General features: G+C 47.3%; 1 protein-coding gene across 1 annotated transcript in view; it reads right to left on the reverse strand.

Moving 5' to 3' along the window:
- Positions 1 to 12,077, reverse strand: part of LOC116448925 (IQCJ-SCHIP1 readthrough transcript protein) — an 86,872-nt gene that overhangs the window by 54,654 nt on the left and 20,141 nt on the right. The gene's annotated exons all lie outside the window — the stretch shown is intronic.

Below are 12,077 nucleotides of genomic sequence, written 5' to 3' on the forward strand. Positions count from 1 at the left end.
ATTTTGAATTCCACGACTTCTCCATCTCCCAAGCTTGGGATGCATTTTTCAGGGTTATTCTTTTTAATAGCAGTTCTATGCACGAATATGTCTTGCTGGTTGTCCCACCTTGTTATAAAACCATAATTTTGCTTAACATTATACCATTTTACTATCCCTAAGGTCTTAGTTACTATGATCTTTTCCTTTTTCCGAGTGGCTGCTGTTTTCTGTCTCGCTGCGTCTTTGCTCTCTCTTTCGGTCGCTCCCGTGTTGGAATTGTCGGGGCTGCTCGTGCCTGCGCGCTCTTCCCGGGGTCGCGTTCGGGGCTGCGCGGGCCGGGCCGGGCCGCACCGCTCAGTTCTCCGCGCGTCGCCTCCTCTGGTCGCAGCTTCGCTGCCGATGCCGGGCGCTGCACCCACGTCTCGGCCGGGCCCCCGAGCGATGACTCCCCCGCGCCCTGCTCCAGCGCGTGTTTCGGTTCGGCGCGGCTCCGTTCCACCGCCATTGCCGCCCGCCGCCGCCCGCGCGCCGCCCCTCTCGGTCGGGCGTTCCCGGGGCTCGCTCCACCACGCGCTGCGCGGGGCCGGGCGGGCATCGCCGGGTCCCGCTGCTCCCGCCGCTCCTCGCTCCGCCGCCGACATTGCGGCTCGCGTGGCTCCGCCCGCGCGCGGGAACTGCCTCGCTGCTGCTTGCAGAGCACTCGGTGCACGTGGCCTGGGCCGCACGGTCCCTGCGCCAGGCTTCCCTTCGCCAGGACACAGCTGACATTGCTCAACAGTCTCGGTAACTAAATAATATTCACGAAAATATTCTTCCATCGGCATATATTTTGACTCCAGTATTAACTGTGTCTAAACGGTTTTCCAAAAGCCCTTGGTAAGAATTAAATCCCAAGAAACATAGAAAAAGTTCTTAAACAACCATGCCAGGAAGTGTTTCAGTTCTTTTTGAGCTTGAATCAAGCTAAAATTCAAAAATCGTTGTTCAAGAATCATTTTAAGTTTAAGATAAATGTCCATATGTGGCTCTGAGAGCCAAGAGTCTTCCCACGGTTCCTCCATAGTTTAGATATGGAATAGCAAAGCAAAACCAAGAAGAGGAATCCAAAGTTTCCAGGGTTTACTCACACAAATCAGTCGCTTAGGGATCGGGGATCGTTCTGCCCGCATTCTCTACCATTATGTTGCAGTGAGGATCCTGCAACATGCATATACCAAACCAGGAGTCCCGTGGAAAGGAAATATATATGGACAGACAGATTCTTGCTAGATGTTTCAGAGAGATGTTTATTTCTCCAGCCGCATGGCCGGGGCTCTGCCGAGGAACTGTTCCAGTCACGGGCCCAAGGGTCCTTCTGCCCGCGCAGGGAACACAAACCAACCCATGGGAACGAGGCTGAGCAGGGGCAGGGAAGCCCCGTGTCTGTGCCCTCAGGGCCCCTCTCCCAGGGCTACACGGCAGGGGAGGGACCCCAACAGGGCCCTGCTTTAAACAAACCTGAAAAAAACCCCAAACTACTTCTGTGACCAACAGCAACCTGCAGAGATGGGACAAATGCAAAGTTTGGGAGAACATCTGTGAGAGGAAAAGGTATGGATTTCATTTTTTTGGGAGAAAATTCCTTGGGAGCAGCTCCTATTTGTCTGATTGTTTGAAGGCCGCCCGGAATCCTGAACAATTTGGGTGTCCAGGCTCTCCTGAACCAGGAGATTTCAATTTCCCCTGATCAGATTGTCCAAAACCAGGCCAGTTTTTCCTGATCCTATTGTCCAAATTTCCCTGGGGGTGTAATTAATCTGTCAGGTTAATTAGGCACTTTGGGGCCCTGTTGTAATTTATTTAATTTTTCTCCAGTTTTTGTGTTGAGGTAACAATTATCTGAGATTTAACAGCACCTCCAAGTATTTGATCACTCCCAGTCTTTCCCCACTGGGATTTTTCTCCTCACAAACGTTGGCTCTCGGAAAGCCACAGCTGAAATGCCCAATTTTCTCCCGGAAAATTAAAAAGTAGGCCCTGGCTTTGCTCAGCAGCAAGACTTGAGGTAAATTAACTTTCACTTTGGGTTTTGATGGATGTACAATGAACCCAGCATTGTTCAGCTGGAAATCTTGGAGCAATTTCTCATCCCAAACCTCTCCTGAGCAGCGCCTTTGACAGGTTATTAAGATTTTACTGTCACTGTGGAAACATTTTTCCAGGCGTCTTGGCTGTGATCAGGAGAGGTTCACGGCTCCTTCTCCAGCTGCTGAGCTCCCAAACCAGCTAAATTTAAAAATCCAGCTTTTTTTTCAGGAGTGCCCAGGAAATATTTAATAAGTAATCATTTCCAATCCTGGATTTTTCATCCTAATGGCCAAGCAAGGCTTTCCCAACATTTAATTGAGATGCTGAAGGGGAGGAAGTTGAGTTATCAGTCCCTGGGGAAGGTCAGGCTGCTCGGATAAATCCCCAGCTTGTGGGGGCAGGGAGAGGCTCGTTCAGGGACTGATCCCACAGCACCCCTCTGCCAAGGGATGCAGGAGTTGGGATGCAGATGGATGCTGGATATTTGTGTTTTGCACGTGTCCATCCAGGTTTTGTGGAGCAGGAAAACACCTGGATCATGCAATTGTAAGTTACTTCACACATGGAAATGTTTATAGTAGGATACAGCTACATTTCCCCATCATTTACATCACGGTGAATTCCCAAAAACTGGGGCAATTTCTGTGTTTTAAGTGAAATTCCACAGGAATTAAATTTATCTCTGGCACTGATTTAACCAAGGAAATAAACAACACACTGGGACAACTTCCCCATCCCTGGGAGTGTCCCAGGCCGGGCTGGATGAGGCTTGGAGCAGCCTGGGATAGTGGAAGATGTCCCTGCCCTTGGGATGGGATGGGATTTAAGGTCCCTTCCCACCCAAACCATCCTGGAATTCTAGGAAAACACAGGAGGAGCAGAAGATCTGATGCACTGAGGGTTCACTTTTAGACATCCAAGTTTCTGACATGGGTCAATCCAGAATATCCAGCCCTGCAGCCAAACCAGCGCTGGAGTTACAAACACAGCTCATTCCCACTGGTTGGGCTGCTCTGTGACTGGAGGAGACACTAAAACAAACCTTTCCCAGGGAAAACCACCAATTATAAAAACCCTACACTCAAGTTCCTGTTTAGTCCTAGTCAAGTGGAAAAAAGAACAGCAGGTGATGCTAAAATTGAATTTTAATTCAACTTCAAAAAATTTTAATTTAATTGGAGTTTAGGCTTGCACAAGGCTAAACTTTGACTTGAATATTTTAATAAAAATCCCTCTTGGAAGAGCCAAACTTTGAGAGTTTGGGATTAAACCCCGATTCACCTGAATTAAACCTGTCCCGACCTGATTTGTTCTGTCACACTCTAAGCAAGACCCTTCTCCAACCATGCCTCTCTTTCTGCTCCTGATGCTGTAATAAAACCTTATTTACTGAGGCTCATGTATCCCAAAAGAAATTCCATGAGTTTTTAGGACCTTTTCCACCGCTGGCATCAGCCCTTCCGGCACACAAAGTTCCACTGTGTGGCCAAGGCTGGGAACAAAGCACAGTGGTGCTGGAAGAATCCAAATAAAGCCCTTCAGTGCTGCTGGAAAAGGCATCCATTGAGAGCCAGGAGCTCTGACATTCCTTTCTCATGGAGAGAGGAGTCAGTGACAGCCTCTCATTCCTTCTCCGTGATTATCTCATGGTGGGCACGGCCCCTAATAAATGAAATAATACTTTTTTGTGTGTCAAAGAGCTGGGTTTAAAGTAAGAGCATGGAAAAAATAAATCCCAAAGACAAGGACAGCTGAAAGGACATTGCCACAGAAAGTCTGAGCTTATGCTCCGAGGGAAATTAAGTAGGAATGTTTGGAATTAAAATATCTCCTTGCTGGAAAAAAATGTGAATATTCTTAATTTTCTGGCTCATTAAACTCCTCCTGGAGAGCGAGTTAAGAACTCTGGGATGTTTTTACGCATCGAGTTGGGTTTGGGGCTTTCTGATGATGTGATGAGTCAGGCTCAGATTTGCAGGGAATCAGTGCCTTCCCAAAGATTTCTCCAAGAGGGAGCACGAATCCTTAGGGAAAGGTCACAATCCGTGCACAAAGGTGTCCAGTTCCCTTTCTTCTGGGATAAGGATCTGTTCCATCAGAAGGGAATGAAGGAGTTGCTGCAGATGGGCCTAACAAAGAAGTGTGTGAGGATTAAAGGCAGGGAATGGGAATTGGGACATGGAAAAGCCAGACTGGGATTTGTATGTGCAAATTCCAAGCTCCTCTGAGCCTCGCTGATGCCCTAGAGGAGATTCAGGGCTCAATCAAAGGTTTGGGGGTTTTATTTCCCAGAAATGGGAAGGAACAGACAAATGTCCAGCCCTGCCCTACAGCCACCCATGAAACTCCACCCCACAAAACAAATTTAGAATTATTTTGGAAGAAAATCCAGGAAATATTTGACTGTCAGGAAGAGAAACATCAAAATGGGCCCCGAGTGGGCAGGAAGCCACAGCAGCATTCCCAGTTTGGGAAGAGACACCAAGGCCTCATTTCATGGAATCACAGAGTCCTTAAGGTTGGAAAAGACCTCCAAGACCAAGTCCAACCATCAACCCACATTCACCACTAAATAACGTCCTCAAGCGCCACATCCACACATTTTTGGAACACTTCCAGGGATGGTGAATCCAGGAATCCACCACTTCCCTGGGCAGTCTGTTTTAATTGCTGTACATCCCAAAAAATACTGAATTCCCCACAGCAGCTCCATGGTCCCTTTCCATTTCCTTCGAGGTAGGAAATCTGTCCCTGAAATTTGGCTTCAAGATTTCATATTTAAGTTTGCATCCCAATTTTGCATAATTAAACACAGGAGACAAAATAAATCCCCAGCATTCTGGGAAGCGCAGCAGGTTTTTCCAGGAGAGGGGGAAACAGCACTGCAGTGTTCATAAATACCACGAATTCAGCACGGGAAATATTATGACATCTTCATCTAATTTACATAATTTACATAAAAATAAAATTACAGGGGAATATTCTATTCCTGCATGCAAAACCTTCTCTTCCTTTCCCTCCCTAAATGAGATTCTCCTTTTGCTTCTCAGTGGATTTTATCCAATATCTGGGATTTCTGGACATTGCCATAATCAAATCTAACAATAATTTGATTTTCTTCTGAGCTCTTCAGAGCACCGAAGTGATTTTATTATTCTGAAGATGGTTTGAAAGCATCTTTATTGAAGGCCCATAAATGCCTTTAAAGCTATCTCGGTGCCAATGGATCAAGAATACTCCTGAAATTCCTTGTTATGCCTTGTACCTGAAAAATCCATTTGGAACAGCTTCTCCTGCATTGAATTCCTGTCTGGAGCAGCTGATTTAAGCAGCTGATAGAGGATGGCAGGTGGCCCATTCATTGCGTTATCATTTTATACACTCTGTCCGTAAAACCCCCAGGAGAAGGATGGACTGTCTGTCCATGAAAAATAATCCACTGGCTGAGGTTTATTGGAACAGCAATGGAATTTTAAATGCCTTGGAAAAGCCAAAGCGTGGCCGCTGACGCGATGGGAGCGGCGTTTTCCGAGCTCCACGGCCACGCTCAGGCTCGGAACGAGAGCAGTTAATGCAATTAAAGCAGTGCCTTAATTAGGAACCGGAAACAAGGGTTTAGTTGGGAAAACAAAAGCTCCCAAATTTTCAAATAATGAAGGACTGGTGCACACACGATGTGGGGAAGGTGTTATCAGAAGGGCAGGAAAATGTCAAATGTAATAAACCACAGGAATATTCCAGAGTTCACCTCTGGCTCTGGTGTTCCCAGGTGCGAACTGCTCAGCTCCCAGCATTTCCCTGCCCTGTCCAACGGGAGGAGAAATATTGAATTCAGTGTGGGCAAAGAAGGGCAAAATAAGGTCAGAATTTCAGAAGTCGCCAGCGAAGGGGAGTTTAAAGCACAGTCCGAGGGACAAGGACACAACTGGGGTGTGAGGTGATCCTGGTGCTGGTAACAAAATCTTACTGGAGAGAAGAGCCTGAGAAATGGGAAACCCCTTCAGAATTCACTGTCACATGGGTAGAACAAAGGAATTTGGGGGAATTTGGGGGAATTTGGAGGAGTTTGGGGGTTCATAGAGGCTGATATTTCAGATGAAAGGGAGAAAGAGCTCAGAAGTTTTAAAAAAAGGAAAACCAAGTGATGCAATCAAACAAATCATGGAAGCAATGAATAATCTGGAATAAACCCCAAAGTTCACTGCTGGATTTGGATCTCCTAAAGACCTTTGCAAAAGGGTGGCTTTGCCAAAAATTATTGGTGTGAGAGACGGGGTTTGGAGAAAATCTGAAGACCTGAATAACTCCAACATTGGAATCTCCATTAACACAGGATTTAATCAGGTTTTGTTGAGGACCAGAATAACTCCAATGTGGGAATCTCTGTTACATGGGATTTAAGGAGATGTTCTTGAGGAGCAAAGCTGCCCGACCTTCCTCCCAAAAGCATCACCTGTGGTGGGACTCAGCTCCCGGATGGGCAGAGCAGGTGGGACATGAACCACCACCACCAGGGCGCTTCTGTGCTGCTCGCTTTGGGATCTTTGCTGAAGTTAAATGGCTTTTTTTACCCCCACTGTGAAGTTTTCACTCCACTGCAGAAATTCCCTAAGAAAACACAGCTTTTTCCTTAAATGCATCCCATTGGCAGAAGTGTACAGCACATTTTCCCCCCCTAAAATGTCATTTACGTCTTCCTAATGAACTTTATCTGATCCTAAGAAGTCATTTCACAGGTGGAAAATTGCCTCCAAAAACGGAGTGACTGAAATAGAGTCAGAATCTCCCACAAACCAGAATTATTATTATTATTATTTGCTTAAATTCCGAGCGGTGAAATAGCCCAAATCATATTTATTCCCACCAAAATGCACTTTTCCGGTGTGTTTACTCTGAAAATTCCTTTTACGAGCAGGAATCAATACTCTGCCCTTTGGGAGGAGATAATCTGGATATATTCGGGAAGATCCACTGTTCTGTAATAGACCCCATTAAAGTGCTGCTGCTGCCACATTTCTTTGGTGATAGAGCCACTAAAATAATTTAATGGCTCAGGATGGGGCAATTTCCATCGGATTTTCCCTCCATCCCAGGAAGTTTCTATTAAATATATTTTATACATCGAATTCCTCCTGGTCCAATCATGACTTTATCATCCATTAGTTAAATTTCGTGCATTTTCCCCTCTTTTTTGGTCACACCAAAATATAATTCATTCCAGCCAGTGAAGATAATTCCTTGTGGGAAACCTGTGGTTGGAAATCTCCCAGTCTCAAATAATTCCGTGTTGGGGGCACACCACCATTCCCACTCTTCCCATTCCAAACCCACTCCCATTTCCTGCACTGCTCCAGTATTTGACTCTGGATTCACCTCTTGGATCTCTGTCATCAGCAGTGCTGGGGAAGGGTGACAATAAAAGGTCTTGGAGTTTTGGATTAAAAATGGGATCTTTTCCAGCCTAAAGAGATCAGGTCATTGTCATCATTCCCAAAGATTGCAAATGCCATCAGCAAAGCTCACTGGACACAGGGTGGAGAATCATGGAATGTCTGGGTTGGAAGGCACCTCAAAGATCATCCCATTCCACCCCCTGTCACATCCAGAGACACCTCCCACTGTCCCAGGCTGCTCCCAGCCCCAAAGTCCAGCCTGGCCTTGGGCACTGCCAGGGATCCAGGGGCAGCCCCAGCTGCTCTGGGCACCCTGTGCCAGGGCCTGCCCACCCTCCCAGGGAACAATTCCTCCCAAAATCCCACCTATCCCTGTCCTCTGGCAGTTCCTTGGACAAAGAAAATTCTGGATTTTCAGTGTGTTGTCACAGGGCTGGAGAGAAACCCCCCAAGAACTTTCTGTGATGGTGCAAATCTGCTCTGCACCCCCTGCTTAATTAAGCATTAAATCCTCCATTGATCTGATTTTCATTTTGGAGCCTGGCTTTGCAAAAGGAAGGTGATGCTGTGGGAATAAATGAGATATTGGAGATCAAATTAGCTTAGAAAGGGGTTATGAAGGATTTAGCCAAATTTCCTGAAGTGGGACTTAAAATAAACCTATTTTTGAGACCTCTCATTGGTACCCACCAGGGCCATCTCCTTCTGAACCTTCACAGAGCTAAACCCACCCCAGAGCTCAACAAAACTGTTCTCGAGTGTCTCAAGCAGCCAAATATTCCCACTGACACACCAGCAGAAATGTATTATCAGGCATTTTATCGTCAACCAAGATCATTCCTGGATTGATTTTGCTGCTGCTAAACCACAACGACTCAAATCGACATCAGTGGTCCCATCAATACTCAACCTTCAATACACACAACATAAAAAAGAAGGAATTATTGGTGTTCTGCTCCCACCAGCAGAAAGGCTCAAGAGGGTCCTTTTGTATCCCAGCAGTTAAAATCCCATGGGATAATATTTGCAAGAGAGTTAAACTTGGATAATCATTCCGGATGATTATGTTCACAAATATTTCTCCATAAAAATCCCTTTAAGAGATAAATTCCATGTTGGGCCACAGTGCTGTGAATCCCTGCTCACGTTTAGAGCTGAGATTATCCAAAGCCAATGGGAGGGGTTGAAAACAACATTTTTTCCCATGTTCCCTTCATTCCAAGTGTTGTCTGACAGCCACATCAGCGTTAATGTTTCTCCCCAAACCATCAAATATTTTATTTCTAATTAGGGCCTTTTCATCTCAGCGCTGGATTTGTCTCCCTCATCTTTAATTATGTTTCCATCCCCGCTGCTCAAGGGCAAGATTTGCATTTTTACATTCTATAGAAATCACACTGTAAATATTTATCAGATGGCTCCCTCTCGGCTGCTGATTTGGGAATCCAGGCTCGCAGGAAAGAGGGAATGTTCCCCGTATTAATGCCCCGCTGATCGTTAGGATTTCACTGCCTCCCATACGTTGATATTCCCTGCCCCTCAGCTTCCCATCGCCCCTGCAGGTGCAAAACACCCCTGGGAATGTCACAGACAACAGTGGAAAAACAGGATTCTCCTGCGGGTGGGAGACCTAGGAACACCCAAAGGCTGCAGAGAGAATTAAGGTTTTAGAACCAAACCTTCATAAATCACTGGGAAAAGCCCCAGCTGTGAAGGCACCACACAGGGCAGGAATGATAAACAAACGGAGGTTTAGGAGCAGAGGAGTTCAGTCCTGGCTCTTTTCCCCACTGGATATTTCTGTGGCATCAACAAACGGAGAAAGGGTGGGAAAAGAGCCATTCCCGTTTGGAAAAGCAGGTTTTGTGTGGTTACACCTCTAAAAAGAGCATTTCTTGGTAGAAAGTCCCCTGTTGGAGCGATTTGGCTCCAGCAAAAACTGGGAATTTTACGGATTCGGTTCGTGCCATTCTCATGAGCATCGCAATGATTTTTAGGAGAGGAAAAGAGGTGCTTTGCCAGGGTGGGAGATCGGGAGTGACAAGGTTAGGGAAAGATCCTCATCAAAGGGCAGCGAGCCCCCAGTCCCGGCCGAGGAGCGAGAGGACCGCGCCTCTGTCCGCGGTGCTGAGCGGCCCCGGCCCCGCCGCTGCCCGCGGTGCTGAACGGCCGAGCGCCGCCACCGCATCCCGGGGCGCTCCCGCTCCTCTCCCGGGCAGCCCAGCGGGGTGGGAGCTGGGACAGCGCATCCTCCCGGACACTGAATGCTGCCCGAGGCCCCGCCTGGAACGCTGCACCCCGTTCTGGTGTTCCCAACGTAAGAAGGACACGGAACTGTTGGAGCGAGTCCAGGACGGGCCACGAAGTTGATAAGGAGACTGGAGCACCTCACCTGTGGAGACTGGATGGGAAAGTTGGGGCTGTCCAGCCTGGAGAGAGGAAATTTATGTGGAGAGCCCAGAGCACCTTCCAGGATCTGAGTGGGGCAATGAGGGAGACAAAGAGAGACTCTTCGTTGGGAACTGGAGTGACCGGACAAGGGAATGGCTTCAAACTGAAGGAGTTGGAATTTAGATGGGATATTGAGAAGGAATTCCTGTGTGTGGGGGTGGAGAGGGGCTGGGATGGAATTCCCAGAGAAGCTGTGGCTGCCCCTGGATCCCTGGAAGTGTTGAAGGCCAGGTTGGGTTGGAGCAGCCTGGGACAGTGGAAGGTGTCCTGCCCATGGCAGGGGTGGGACTGGGTGACCTTTGAGGTCCCTCCCAACCTGGACCACTCTGGGATTCTGGAGGAAAAAAGCAGAAACCCATCCAGGAAGGAAGGTTTTGGCACCTTTCTACACAGTAACAAAATTGGAAACATTTACAAGGAAGAGCATCAGTTCAAATCTATTATTTGTCTGTCTTCTAATTTTTTTCTTTAGCAGAAATTAACGTGCAAAAGGAAAATGAAAGCAAGTGACTACAGCACAGCTACAGCCTGAGAGCTCCTCACGCCATCCTCTGATCAGTGATGGATAACAGATCTTCTCCAACAGTTAAAACCACTTTGTACTCCACACCCACAAACCTTTCTGTGCTACAGAGCAGCAGCCCAACAAGAATTCTCCATTTCCAATCTCATCCCTCCAGCTCCGACATCCTGCCCGTTCTGTCAGTCCTCTCCAGGGGGAGGCGCAGGGGAACCCCGCTTCCATCCCACAAGCACTCGGAGGTGGAGCCATCGCTCTCTCCCCATGTCAGGGATGATTTATCTGCTGGTAAAGGGACAGCAGGATCCATACCCTGATAAGCTGATCTGCTTGGAGGTTCTTGGATTTGGAGGGTAGGAAACATCCAGGAGCCTTGGGAACAGCAACTGAGCACAAATTCGTGTCTTAGAACAGAGTTGGGAGAGTCTCTCTAGGACTGGACAAAGAAAGCCAAGTGGCAAGAAAAGGGGACCTATTTTCGTGTCAGGTGGGATGTTCCTAACATGGGAATTCTGGGTGAAATCAGGAGACTCCAATCGGTGCAGCTCAGACAGTTTGGCCTCCCTTTCTCAGGGAAAATCAATTTATTGCAAAAAGAGATGAAACCTCTGTGTGAATGTTCACAGATCTTCCCAAATTTACCTTCAAAACACTGACCAGAGAATTTCTGGATTTTATCAACTCATGAAATACTTTGGGGTTCACTTCATCCTCTCTGAGTGTGAATTTCCGATTGTTTAACACTTTTTTATTCCTTCTCTGCCTCTGACAGGGGACTTCCAGCGCTTTGTTTTGTGCCCTGCTTTATTTTGCGCCTGTTTTATGTCTCAGCCACCAGAAAAATTCCCTGTTTTCCCGAGGGTTATTAACAGGCTAAGCACCAGGAAGTGTAAGGAAATATTCCCCCTTTTCCTTTGCACGCCGAAGTGGGATGAGTGGGCGCTGCATTAACACAAATTAAATCCCGACCCCAGTATCCAAGCTTCGTTTTCCCACAAACATAGAACTCCCAGCTGCCCTTACTGAACTCCCAAACACTCCAAAATTGTCATTTTCCAACCGAGATTAGTGCTGGAAAGCTCTGGAGCACCCGGGAGTGTCCCTGCGCAGGGCACGAGGGACCTCTGGTGGAAGTTGATTCCAGTGGCAGATAAACATTTCCATCCCATTGATTCCTCTCGTTAAAGGCACCAAACCCCTTTAATCCGTGAAACTTCAGTGTCCAACCCGATATTCCAGCCCACTTTATCCTCCTGCTCTCCAGCTCCCAACTAAAAACAAACCACTGCCCTCAGGGATATTTTATTAAATTCTGTCAGGCATCGCATCCCACAATAAACCTGCTGGGAACAGCTTCCCTTTGGGCCTGGATCAACACTGGAAAAGAGTCTAATTATTCCCAGAACTCCAAGATCAGAGTTTTTAGCATGGAAAAGCTCTGTTGGATCAGTACCCTGGGCTTCACATGATGAAAATCGCTCCAACTTTGCAAGTCAAGGCAGAATTAAATTAATCCAGCCCGGAGAACACCACTAACAATGACTCCCGAATTTTTGTAGGGATTCAGAAGCCACCAAATGCTGTCCTGTGAGTGGCAACAGCCACTGACAGTGAGGACCCAACCAACCTGTTCCCTCCTCAGGAGCAGGGAGACACCTCCTGCA

The sequence above is a fragment of the Corvus moneduloides genome, chromosome 10 (assembly GCF_009650955.1).
Source record: "Corvus moneduloides isolate bCorMon1 chromosome 10, bCorMon1.pri, whole genome shotgun sequence".
NCBI lineage: Eukaryota > Metazoa > Chordata > Aves > Passeriformes > Corvidae > Corvus > Corvus moneduloides.